An 11543-nucleotide genomic window follows, 5' to 3' on the forward strand; every position below is an offset into this window, starting at 1 on the left:
ATTTCTTTACTAGGATTTCTGAAACCAAAAATAGCAGAAAACAACAACTGGCTCTTCGGCATCTCGTTAATAGGTTAGTGCCGAAAAATGCATAAATATGACATAAAGTATGTATAAAACATGTAGGTATCATCAATAAAGTAGCATGGAACATAAGAAATTATAGATACGTTTGAGACGTATCAAGCATCCCCAAGCTTAGTTCCTACTCGTCCCGAGTAGGTAAACGATAACAAATATAATTTCTGAAGTGACATGCTATCATAATCTTGATCAATACTATTGTAAGCACATGTAATGAATGCAGCGATTCGAAGCAACGGTAAAGACAATGATTAAACAACTAAATCATATAGCAAAGACTTTTCATGAATAGTACTTTCAAGACAAGCATCAATAAGTCTTGCATAAGAGTTAACTGATAAAGCAATAAATTCAAAGTAAAGGCATTGAAGCAACACAAAGGAAGATTAAGTTCCAGCGGTTGCTTTCAACTTGTAACATGTATATCTCATGGATAATTGTCAATATAAAGTAATATGATGAATGCAAATATGCAAGCATGTAAGAATCAATGCACAGTTAACACAAGTGTTTGCTTCTAAGAAAGAAAGAAGTAGGTGAACTGACTCAACATAAAAGTAGAAGAAAGGCCCTTCGACGAGGGAAGCATGGATTGCTATATTTGTGCTAGAGCTTTTATTTTGAAAACATAAAGAGAGCATAAAAGTAAAGTTTTGAGAGGTGTTTGTTGTTGTCAACGAATGGTAGTGGGCACTCTAACCCCCTTGCCAGACAAACCTTCGAAGAGCGGCTCCCATGAAACATTTTTATTTTTGGGTGGCACTCCTTCCAACCTTGCTTTCGCAAACCATGGCTAACCGAATACTCGGGGTGCCTGCCAACAATCCCATACCATGAAGGAGTGCCTTTTTATTTTAGTTTTATTTAGATGACAGTCCTCCCCACCTTTGCTTTCTCAAGCCATGGCTAACCAAATCCTCGGGTGCCGTCCAACAATCACATACCATGGAGGAGTGTCTATTCTTTTGTAAAATTATGAAGGTTAATTAATTTGGGACTGGGAACCCCATTGCCAGCTCTTTTTGCAAAATTATTGGATAAGCGGATGAAGCCACTAGTCCATTGGTGAAAGTTGCACAACAAGATTGAAAGATAAACACCACATACTTCCTCATGAGCTATAAAACATTGACACAAATAAGAGATGATAAATTTTGAATTGTTTAAAGGTACCACTCAAGCAATTTACTTTGGAATGGCAGAGAAATACCATGTAGTAGGTAGGTATGGTGGACACAAATGGCATAGTTATTGGCTCAAGGATTTGGATGCACGAGAAGTATTCCCTCTCAATACAAGGCTTAGACTAGCAAGGTTATTTGAAGCAAACACAAGTATGAACCGGTACAACAAAACTTACATAAGAACATATTGCAAGCATTATAAGACTCTACACTGTCTTCCTTGTTGTTCAAACCCTTACTAGAAAATATCTAGACCTTAGAGAGACCAGTCATGCAAACCAAATTTTAGCAAGCTCTATGTATTTCTTCACTAATAGGTGCAAAGTATATGATGCAAGAGCTTAAACATGATCCTTTATGAGCACAACAATTGCCAATTATCAAATTATTCAAGACATTCTACCAATTACTACATGTAGCATTTCCCGTTTCCAACCATATAACGATTAACGAAGCAGTTTCAACCTTCGCCATGAACATTATGAGTAAAGCTAAGGACATATTTGTCCATATGCAACAGCGGAGCGTGTCTCTCTCCCACACAATGAATGCTAGGATCCAACTTTATTCAAACAAAACAAAAACAAAAGCAAACAGACGCTCCAAGTAAAGCACATAAGATGTGATGGAATAAAAATATAGTTTCACTAGAGGAACCTGATAATGTTATCGATGAAGAAGGGGATGCCTTGGGCATACCCAAGCTTAGATGCTTGAGTCTTCTTGAAATATGCAGGGATGAACCACGGGGGCATCCCCAAGCTTAGAGCTTTCACTCTCCTTGATCATATTGTATCCTCCTCCTCTCTTGATCCTTGAAAACTTCCTCCACACCAAACTCAAAACAACTCATTAGAGGGTTAGTGCATAATCAAAATTCACATGTTCAGAGGTGACATAATAATTCTTAACACTTCTGGACATTGCACAAAGCTACTGAAAGTTAATGGAACAAAGAAATCCATCAAGCATAGCAAAACAGGCAATGCGAAATAAAAGGCAGAATCTGTCAAAACAGAACAGTCCGTAAAGACGAATTTTTTAGGTGCACCAGACTTTCTCAAATGAAAATGCTCAAATTGAATGAAAGTTGCATACGTATCTGAGGATTACTCACGTAAATTGGCAGATTTTTCTGAGTTACCTACATAGACTACTGCTCAAATTCGTGACAGCAAGAAATCTGTTTCTGCGCAGTAATCCAAATCTAGTATGAACCTTACTATCAAAGACTTTACTTGGCACAATAATGCAACAAAATTAAGATAAGGAGAGGTTGCTACAGTAGTAACAACTTCCAAGACTCAAATATAAAACAAAAGTGCAGAAGTAAAATCATGGGTTGTCTCCCATAAGCGCTTTTCTTTAACGCCTTTCAGCTAGGCGCAGAAAGTGTGAATCAAGTATTATCAAGAGATGATGCATCAACAATGGGGTTTGGAGTTTTCTCCACTATGCATTGTATCTTATCTATGTAAGTTTCAGAGGCTCCTTTTTCATTAGTCTTAGGCTTGCTATTCTCATCAAACAAATTTTCAGGGACAAGCCAAGCATAGTTATTTTCTAGTGCCTCGCACATTCCTAAGAGCTTGCAAGGTATTGATGTTTTAATATCCCCCTCATAATTAACTTGATTAGTGTACTTTTGTCTATCTTTTTCCATCTTTTCAAGGGTACTAGCAAAGTTGGTATAAGAGCCAAGCATATTATATTTAGCAAAGACTTTTCTAGCTTCTCTTGCTACACCACCAAATTATTTAAGAAGCGTTTCTAATACAAAATCTTCCATATCACTGAGTGTAAGAAACATATGTTGAATCACGGGATTGAGATTAACAAATCTAGCTTCTAACGCGTGTACTAAAGAAGCAACATCAATTTCATAAGTAGGAGCAAGTTCTACCAAGTGTCTATCTTCAAAATCTTCAACCGTACTAATATGAGTGAAAAAAATCTTCTATATTATCTTTCCCAAGGATAGACCCTCGGCCTACCGGTACATCTTTAAGAATAAACTTAGGAGGAAACATGATAAAATAAGTAAAGTAAATGCAAGTAACTAATTTTTTTGTGTTTTTAATATGGAGAACGCAAACAAGATAGTAAATAAAGTAAAGCTAGCAACTAAATTTTTTGTATTTTGATATAGTGCAGCAAACAAAGTAGTAAATAAAAGTAAAGCAAGACAAAAACAAAGTAAAGAGATTGGAAGCGGAGACTCCCCTTGCAGCGTGTCTTGATCTCCCCGGCAACAGCGCCAGAAAAAGCTTTGCTGCTTGTGACGGTAAAGCACACGTCCGTTGGGAACCCCAAGAGGAAGGTATGATGCGTACAGCGGCAAGTTTTTCCCTCAGTAAGAAACCAAGGTTATCGAACCAGTAGGAGTCAAGAAGCACGTTGAAGGTTGATGGCGGCGGAGTGTAGTGCGGCGCAACACCAGGGATTCCGGCGCCAACGTGGAACCTGCACAACACAACCAAGATACTTTGCCCCAACTTAACAGTGAGGTTGTCAATCTCACCGTCTTGCTGTAACAAAGGATTAGATGTATAGTGTGGATGACGATGTTTGCAAAAAACAGTAGAACAAGTATTGCAGTAGATTGTATTCGATGTAAAAGAATGGACCGGGGTCCATAGTTAACTAGTGGTGTCTCTCCCATAAGAAATAGCATGTTGGGTGAACAAATTACAGTTGGGCAATTGACAAATAAAGATAGCATAACAATGCACATACATGTTATGATGAGTAGTGTGAAATTCAATTGGGCATTACGACAAAGTACATAGACCGCTATCCAGCATGCATCTATGCCTAAAAAGTCCACCTTCAGGTTATCATCCGAACCCCCTCCAGTATTAAGTTGCAAACAACAGACAATTGCATTAAGTATGGTGTGTAATGTAATCAACAAATACATCCTTAGACATAGCATTGATGTTTTATCCCTAGTGGCAACATCACATCCACAACCTTAGAACTTTCTGTCACTGTCCCAGATTTAATGGAGGCGTGAACCCACTATCAAGCATAAATACTCCCTCTTGGAGTTACAAGTAACGACTTGGCCAGAGCCTCTACTAATAACGGAGAGCATGCAAGATCATAAACAACACATAGATGATAGATTGATAATCAACATAACATAGCATTCAATATTCATCGGATCCCAACAAACGCAACATGTAGCATTACAAATAGATGATCTTGATCATGTTAGGCAGCTCACAAGATCTGACAATGATAGCACAATTAGGAGAAGACGACCATCTAGCTACTGCCATGGACCCATAGTCCAGGGGTGAACTACTCACACATCACTCCGGAGGCGACCATGGCGGTGAAGAGTCCTCCGGGAGATGATTCCCCTCTCCGGCAGGGTGCTGGAGGCGATCTCCTGAATCCCCCGAGATGGGATTGGTGGCGGCGGCGTCTCTGGAAGGTTTTCCGTATCGTGGCTCTCGGTACTGGAGCTATTATCGACGAAGGCTTATGTAGGCGGAAGGGTAGGTCAGGGGGCGCCACGAGGGCCCCACACGCCAGGGCCGCGCGGCCCAAGCCCTGGCCGCACCGCCCTGTTGTGTGGGCGCCTCGTCGCCCCACTTCGTTTCCCTTTCGGACTTCTAGAAGCTTCATGGAAAAATAAGATCCTGGGCGTTGATTTTGTCCAATTCCGAGAATATTTCCTTACTAGGATTTCTGAAACCAAAAACAGCAGAAAACAGCAACTGGCTCTTCGGCATCTCGTTAATAGGTTAGTGCCGGAAAATGCATAAATATGACATAAAGTATGTATAAAACATGTAGGTATCATCAATAAAGTAGCATGGAACATAAGAAATTATAGATACGTTTGAGACGTATCACACGGCGGCGGCCATGGCGGCGACGCCATCGCCACGGGAGTCGCGAGAGATTAGGGTTAGGGCGAGCGAGTGAGAGAGACGCGTGAGTGAGCGAGGTGGGCCGCTTCGGCGCCACCGACCCGCTATGGGGGGCGCCTTAGTGGGCTGTCCCATGGGCTTAGGTTAATGGGCTGGCCCAATAGGGGCCAGGGGTATTCTGGTCATTTCCTAATTAAGAAAAAGGCCAGAATTTCACAAATTTTTAGTAAATAAAATACAACTCTAAAAATCCATTAAAAATTGGATTGGTGAATGAAAAATAAATCTTAACCAGAATAAAATATGAAATAGAATTTTAGGAACAAATTCAAATTTATGAATTTGATGAATTTAAAATAGGGATTTCTATTTTCGTGCCCCTGCTTCGTTAGTTGTACTCAGTTTTCCCTAGCTCGTTAGTTTTTCCTCAGCTTTCCCCTCCCTCTAGTTTGAAACCCCTCGAAAACGCGGGTTGCCGTCAGGTCAGAGGCCTTACCGTTACCGTTAATCTGACGGGTGGGGCTGCACAGAGGTGGGGCTGCATAGAGGGCAGTTCCTCTCTGACCGTCTCGTGCTGACGGGTAGCCATCCATCTACCGCTGACGCGTGAGCCGTTTTATTTCCTGATTGTATACGCGGTGCTGCCAATGACAAATGGGGCCGCTCTATGGGGCTGCCGCAGCCAATGACCAGTGGGCCGTCTATTTATTTATAGAAAATTATATTGCCGCTCTGTGGGGCCTCCGCAGCCAATGACCGCTGTGGCAGGTGACTATTTTCGCAGCTTAATCTAAAGTGACTCTTATGCTAAACATTGTGCATCCCGATGTTGACCTAGCAGTGGCGGCGAGCATAGCCGTTCTGACCATGCCGATATCGGCATCGGCATCGGCATCGTTTGGAGGATGTGGTGCTCGAATAATAGTGGAAATGCGATATTATCTTTTACATGCATAATATATAGAAAATAGTTAGATCTCTAAATCGATGCATATGAAGCTACATATATATTCTTGGTTATAATCCCCTTATCTAAAGGGGATGGATGCATGGCTTCACGTTGTCGTCGCTTTCATCGTCAGTATCTTCGTCGTCCGAGTAGTAGTACTTCCTGCACATTGTTCCGTTGAACACCTTCACTGTGAGCACATCATCGCCTTCATATATGAAGTGTACGAAGCAGCCGAAATCCACACCGTGCGTGATGGCGAAATTCTCCCAGCCCTTGTCGAGGTACATCCGGCCTTGACCGTCAAATAGGACCCCCACGGTCCAGAGACGAGGACCACAGTCAGCTGCTCGCAGATACACCTTAGCTGGCTCCTGGCCGTCAAGATAGTCCGCAAACTTTTTTGGGAGAGCCTGCAAAGAGATCGAGCGCCGATCGTTTGAAATTAAAGGTTTTTTAGAACATGCCCATAATTAATCACATGCATCATATATGTGGGAACGCGTACGTACCTTCTTGACCAAAGGGTCTTCATAGACGACGATGAAGAACTCCTCTATGATCAATGGCAGTGTTGACGGTGGTGGTGGCAATGATGATGATCCAGTTCCCCTTCCCCTTCCCCTTCCCCTTCCCCTTCCCCTTCCCCTTCCGGTCCGCGTCCGAGACGTGGAAGCCATGGCAATGGATCAAGTGTATGTGAACGAAGAAGAGAGAGGCAGAACCTATTGACACAAGGGATGGCCGTGTGGGTGTTTATAAGGGAGAGATGACCGTTGTAGGGGTTTACACAATAAAATAAGGAGGAGGTGAACGTTGGTGGGGGTTTACACAATAAATTAAGGAGGAGATGACCGTTGTGGGGGTTTACACAATAAATTAAGGAGGAGACGACCGTTGTGGGGGTATATATCTCAACAAAAAAGTAATGCGGACTATCTTGACGGAAATGGAACTTCGTGATATAGTTTATCATTTTACCGTGAAAAGTAATGCCTAAAATAAATGGTAATTCGTGATAGTTTATCATTTACCGTAATGGCTACAACAAATCGTTGATGGTTTATCATTTTTTGCGTGAAAAGTAATGGCTACAAGAAATGGTGATGGTGTATCATTTTTTGCGTGAAAAGTAATGGCTACAACAAAATCGGTGATGGTTTATCGTTTTTTGCGTGAAAAGTAATGGCTACAAGAAATGGGTGATGGTGTATCATTTTTTGCGTGAAAAGTAATGTCTACAACAAAATCGGTGATGGTTTATCGTTTTTTTGCGTGAAAAGTAATGGCTACAGGAAATGGGTGATGGTGTATCATTTTGCGTGAAAAGTAATGGCTACAACAAAATCGGTGGTGGTTTGTCGTTTTTTGCGTGAAAAGTAATGGCTACAAGAAATGGGTGATGGTGTATCATTTTTTTGCGTGAAAAGTAATGGCTACAACAAATCGGTGATGGTTTATCATTTTTTGCGTAAAACGTAATGCCTAAAAAGAGTTTATAATTTAGCTCGTGAAAAATAATGCAGAAAACCAAACTTTGCGTGAAGCTAACCAACGACAGAGAGAGAGAGGGTGGTGGCCCCGACCAGAGAGAGAGATAGGAGTTATCCTGCCCGTTAGATCATACGATCAATGGTCGGCGGGCACGATCCGCGTGACATGAGCTAGACCAATCAGGGCAATGTTGGGCGTCTGTGAGAGTTTGTGAAGGGAGAGGGCAAAACTGAGTAGTATCAAGAAACCAAGGGCAAGTGAGTAGTAAACAGACTAAGGGATTCAAATATGAGATTTAAAAAATAAAAAATGCATGTTTTGTACAATGAAACCCATCTTGGCCTACCTCAAACTATTTGCAATACAAATATACATGAGTGTGAAAATTATGGCCTCATTCAGACAAAGTATGTTTTGGGAAAAGCTGTTTTGGGTAGGGCTTATTGTGGAAAACCATGCACCTTCATAGCTACTAGGTGATTTGAGAAGTGGCAATTTGTGGTAAAACTTGATTTATCTATGATTTGAGAAGTGGCAACTTGTGGTAAAGACTCCATGAGTAAGTGCCACTCTTTTTCGGAATTTTTTGCACATTAAATAACTCATTTAACTGGTTAATCCCATTTGTTGACTCTCTGTTGACCAGCCACTTGAGGGTAAAACTGAGTATATTGCACTAGCCAGTATTAGCACCCAAGGGGAAAACTGAGCACACAAAAAATGCTAGTATATGACTCGAGGGTATACCTGAGTATATCTAAATTTCCAGGGTTAGACCCGAGGACGCGTGTTGCGGTGCAGAAGTGGAAGACGTGCCATTGTTGACGCGTGTCGCGGTGCAGACGTGCAAATAGTGGACGCGTAGGACGCGGGTCGCATTTAGGACGCGTAAGCCCCTCATTCCCTCCCTCTGCACACAGTCGTCTCATTCTCGCTCACGCACGAAACCACCCCTCTCACGTCCCATCAACTTCTCCAAATCGGAAAAACCCCAACCGCCCTACGCACGCTACCCTGCCGGCGATGGAGAAGAAGAATGCGCCGGCGGCCGTCGCCTCCGAGCCCGTCGCCTCCGCGCCCGTCGCCGCCGAGCCTGTCGCCGCCGAGCGCGTCGCCGCCGAGGGCGGCGCATCCAAGCGCGGCGCCTCCGTGAACTGGGCCTCTCTCTCGGCTGATGGACCACTTCACAAGATCGGCGAATGCTTACTGGCGAACGAGGAGTACGCCGACACCTACTCTGCTATGAGGCAAGTCTGTAGAAATTGGCGCTCAGGTTTGCCTGAGGCCCACGTGCACCTGGACAAATGGATCATGCTAGACCACGCCCTTCCACGCGTCGCTGAGTTCACCTTCCTCCAACTCGACACATCACGCTCCGTCACCATAGATCTATCGGAAGTTCATACAAGGTTCAAATTCCTCCATATCTACCTTTTTATTTTCAATCTTAAACATCTTAGTGCTGAATGTTATCTTCATCTATATATTTTAGATACTACTTCGTCGGCTTTTGCCGTGGCGTCATCGTGCTTGCCCAGAAGAACCCGCCGCACAAGATACGGCTTCTGAACCCACTCACAAAGGCATCGAACACTATGTTTGAGGCGCAGATGCCATCTATTTTTCTGAATTCAGTCGTTGTAATCAAATCCCCGACTATGGTCTTCGTTGCCGCACAATTCCCGCCGGAAATTGGTTGGGTCGATGAGAGCACTCCAACTAAGGATATATATGAAGATTGGGGAGAATAAAGATTTTCGATCGAGAACCATTGTCTGCGTTGCATTACCCCATTCAATGGTGAACTGTATGCAATAGCTGCGGACAATTTTGAGTCCGGAAGAATAGTGTGCACCAATGTACAGTTGCAGCAGTGCGCGAGCACTGTCAAGATGGAGACACTAATTTCATTTCCAGAACTTGGACGTCAGAAGTTCTACCTTGTGAACTCGGATGGTGATCTGCTGCTTGTGTTGTTGGTCAGCGAGGCTTTGGCGGGCAAACCATTGGTGTACCGTGTGGACACTCAGAGCCGCTCTCTCCATCCGGTCAGTAACATTGGCAGTAATGCCTTCTTCGTGAATTATATCCGGTGTATCTCCGTCGACACTAGAGTGCACCCGACATTTCGACCTGGCTGCATCTACTACACGGATTTGGGTTATATCAGAGAGTACTCTCATGATACAAAGGCATGGGATGAGTGGCCACTACGTGTGGATAGAATAGGAAACTACGGTATGAAAAATGAACACAGGCCATACCGTCTGGAGGATGTATTGGCTGCACACTGCAGACGGAACGAGTTCAACCAATATTTCCTTGGGGTAATGCACGAATGGAGCGACGAAGAAATATATGAGGAGGAATGAAGAACAAATTCATTCATCCTGGGGTATCCTAATCTTCTTGTTGTCCATACATTGCGTGCGTCTTGTATATTTTTCAGCTTAGTTTGTCGTGAACATTAACAACGTTATTGGCTACTTTTGGCTGCTGTATGCAGTTTATGTATTATACTTAGTTTTCTGATTATGCTGTTGTGAATTTATCATATACTAGCTTCTAGATTTGCTGCCATATTGGGCAAAAAACGAGGGCCAAAAGGCATAAATAACCCCAGAGATTTGCTACTAGATTTGCTGCCATATTGAAGAAAGACAGAAATAGAAGCTTCTCTAGATTTGATACTAATTTGGTGAAAAAGACAGAGAGAGAAAGAGGGGAAAAGGTGCTCTTAAAAATGCCAATTTGGGCCGAGAGAGACAAAACCCAGCTCCTGCTCACGTGCAACCAAACGCTTCTCGTCCTGTCCCACGCGGTCCCTTTCTACCAGCCCCACGCGACGAGGCCCCACGCGGCCCCACAGACGACGCGGCGCAACACGTCAGCACAGAACGTCCAAATAGACGGATTCCTTCCGTCTGAGCTCCTTCTGCGGGTTTCAGACATAGGCTTGGGGAAAACTAAGGAAAAACTAAGGGGCTGGGGAAAACTGAGTACAACTAACGAAGCGGGGGCACGAAAATAGAAATCCCTTTAAAATAATAACTTGGAATTTCAAATTCTTATTTCCTTGAATTTAAAAATCAAGGAAAAATCTCAAATAAGTTCAAATACTTATTTTCAAACATTTCAAAATGAATTCTATTTTTCCAAGTCATTTCTATTGAGAAAGGTATTTTTCAAAGAAAAATACTCTATTCTTTTTATTCCAAAAATATAGAGACAACTCTATTATTTCAAATCATTTTGGAATGATTAATGAATCACAAAGGTAAAATGTTATTACTTTGAATCATGTTACTTTATGAGAATTAAAGTGGTTTTACACATTAAAGCAATTGCAAGTTACTGCCAAAGGCATAAATCTTAACTCAACCCTAAATGGTAATAACTCATTGGGGTAAAGGGATTCAACATAAAATAATACATTCATGACTGCATTATTTGGATTTTATAACATTGTCCTTACCAGACAATGATGCTTCTTACAGAACCTGAGGTCCAGGTTCCATCAACTGCATTGAACTGCACTATCTCGCAGTCCACAGGCAAGTTCACCCTTGCTCATGTCAACTTGAGTATTTTCTACTACTTTAATGCAAAGCTATATACTTATCATTCCTGCATCGCAAATAAAATGTTACTTTCCAACTATGAATATGACTATGTGGCTGGCAATGGAACCATGGTATGTGTTGATATGGTGGAGGTTCCATTGCATGGGTTATATTAACCTAGGATTAACTACCAATGCCGTCCAGTGATTCTAGCGCCATACAAAACGCGTTAACCATGAGATCTATAATGGCTCTAGTGAAGCCAGCCGTATCTTTTCCCTTCTGCACGCCAACGGACTGGTAGAGCTGCGGGGTGTTGGAGACACTGCCGTAGGTTGGGATAGCCTTTTAAATCCCCATCCATTAGTGATGTTGAGCTCTACGG

This window comes from Lolium perenne, chromosome 2, assembly GCF_019359855.2.
Source record: "Lolium perenne isolate Kyuss_39 chromosome 2, Kyuss_2.0, whole genome shotgun sequence".
Lineage (NCBI taxonomy): Eukaryota > Viridiplantae > Streptophyta > Magnoliopsida > Poales > Poaceae > Lolium > Lolium perenne.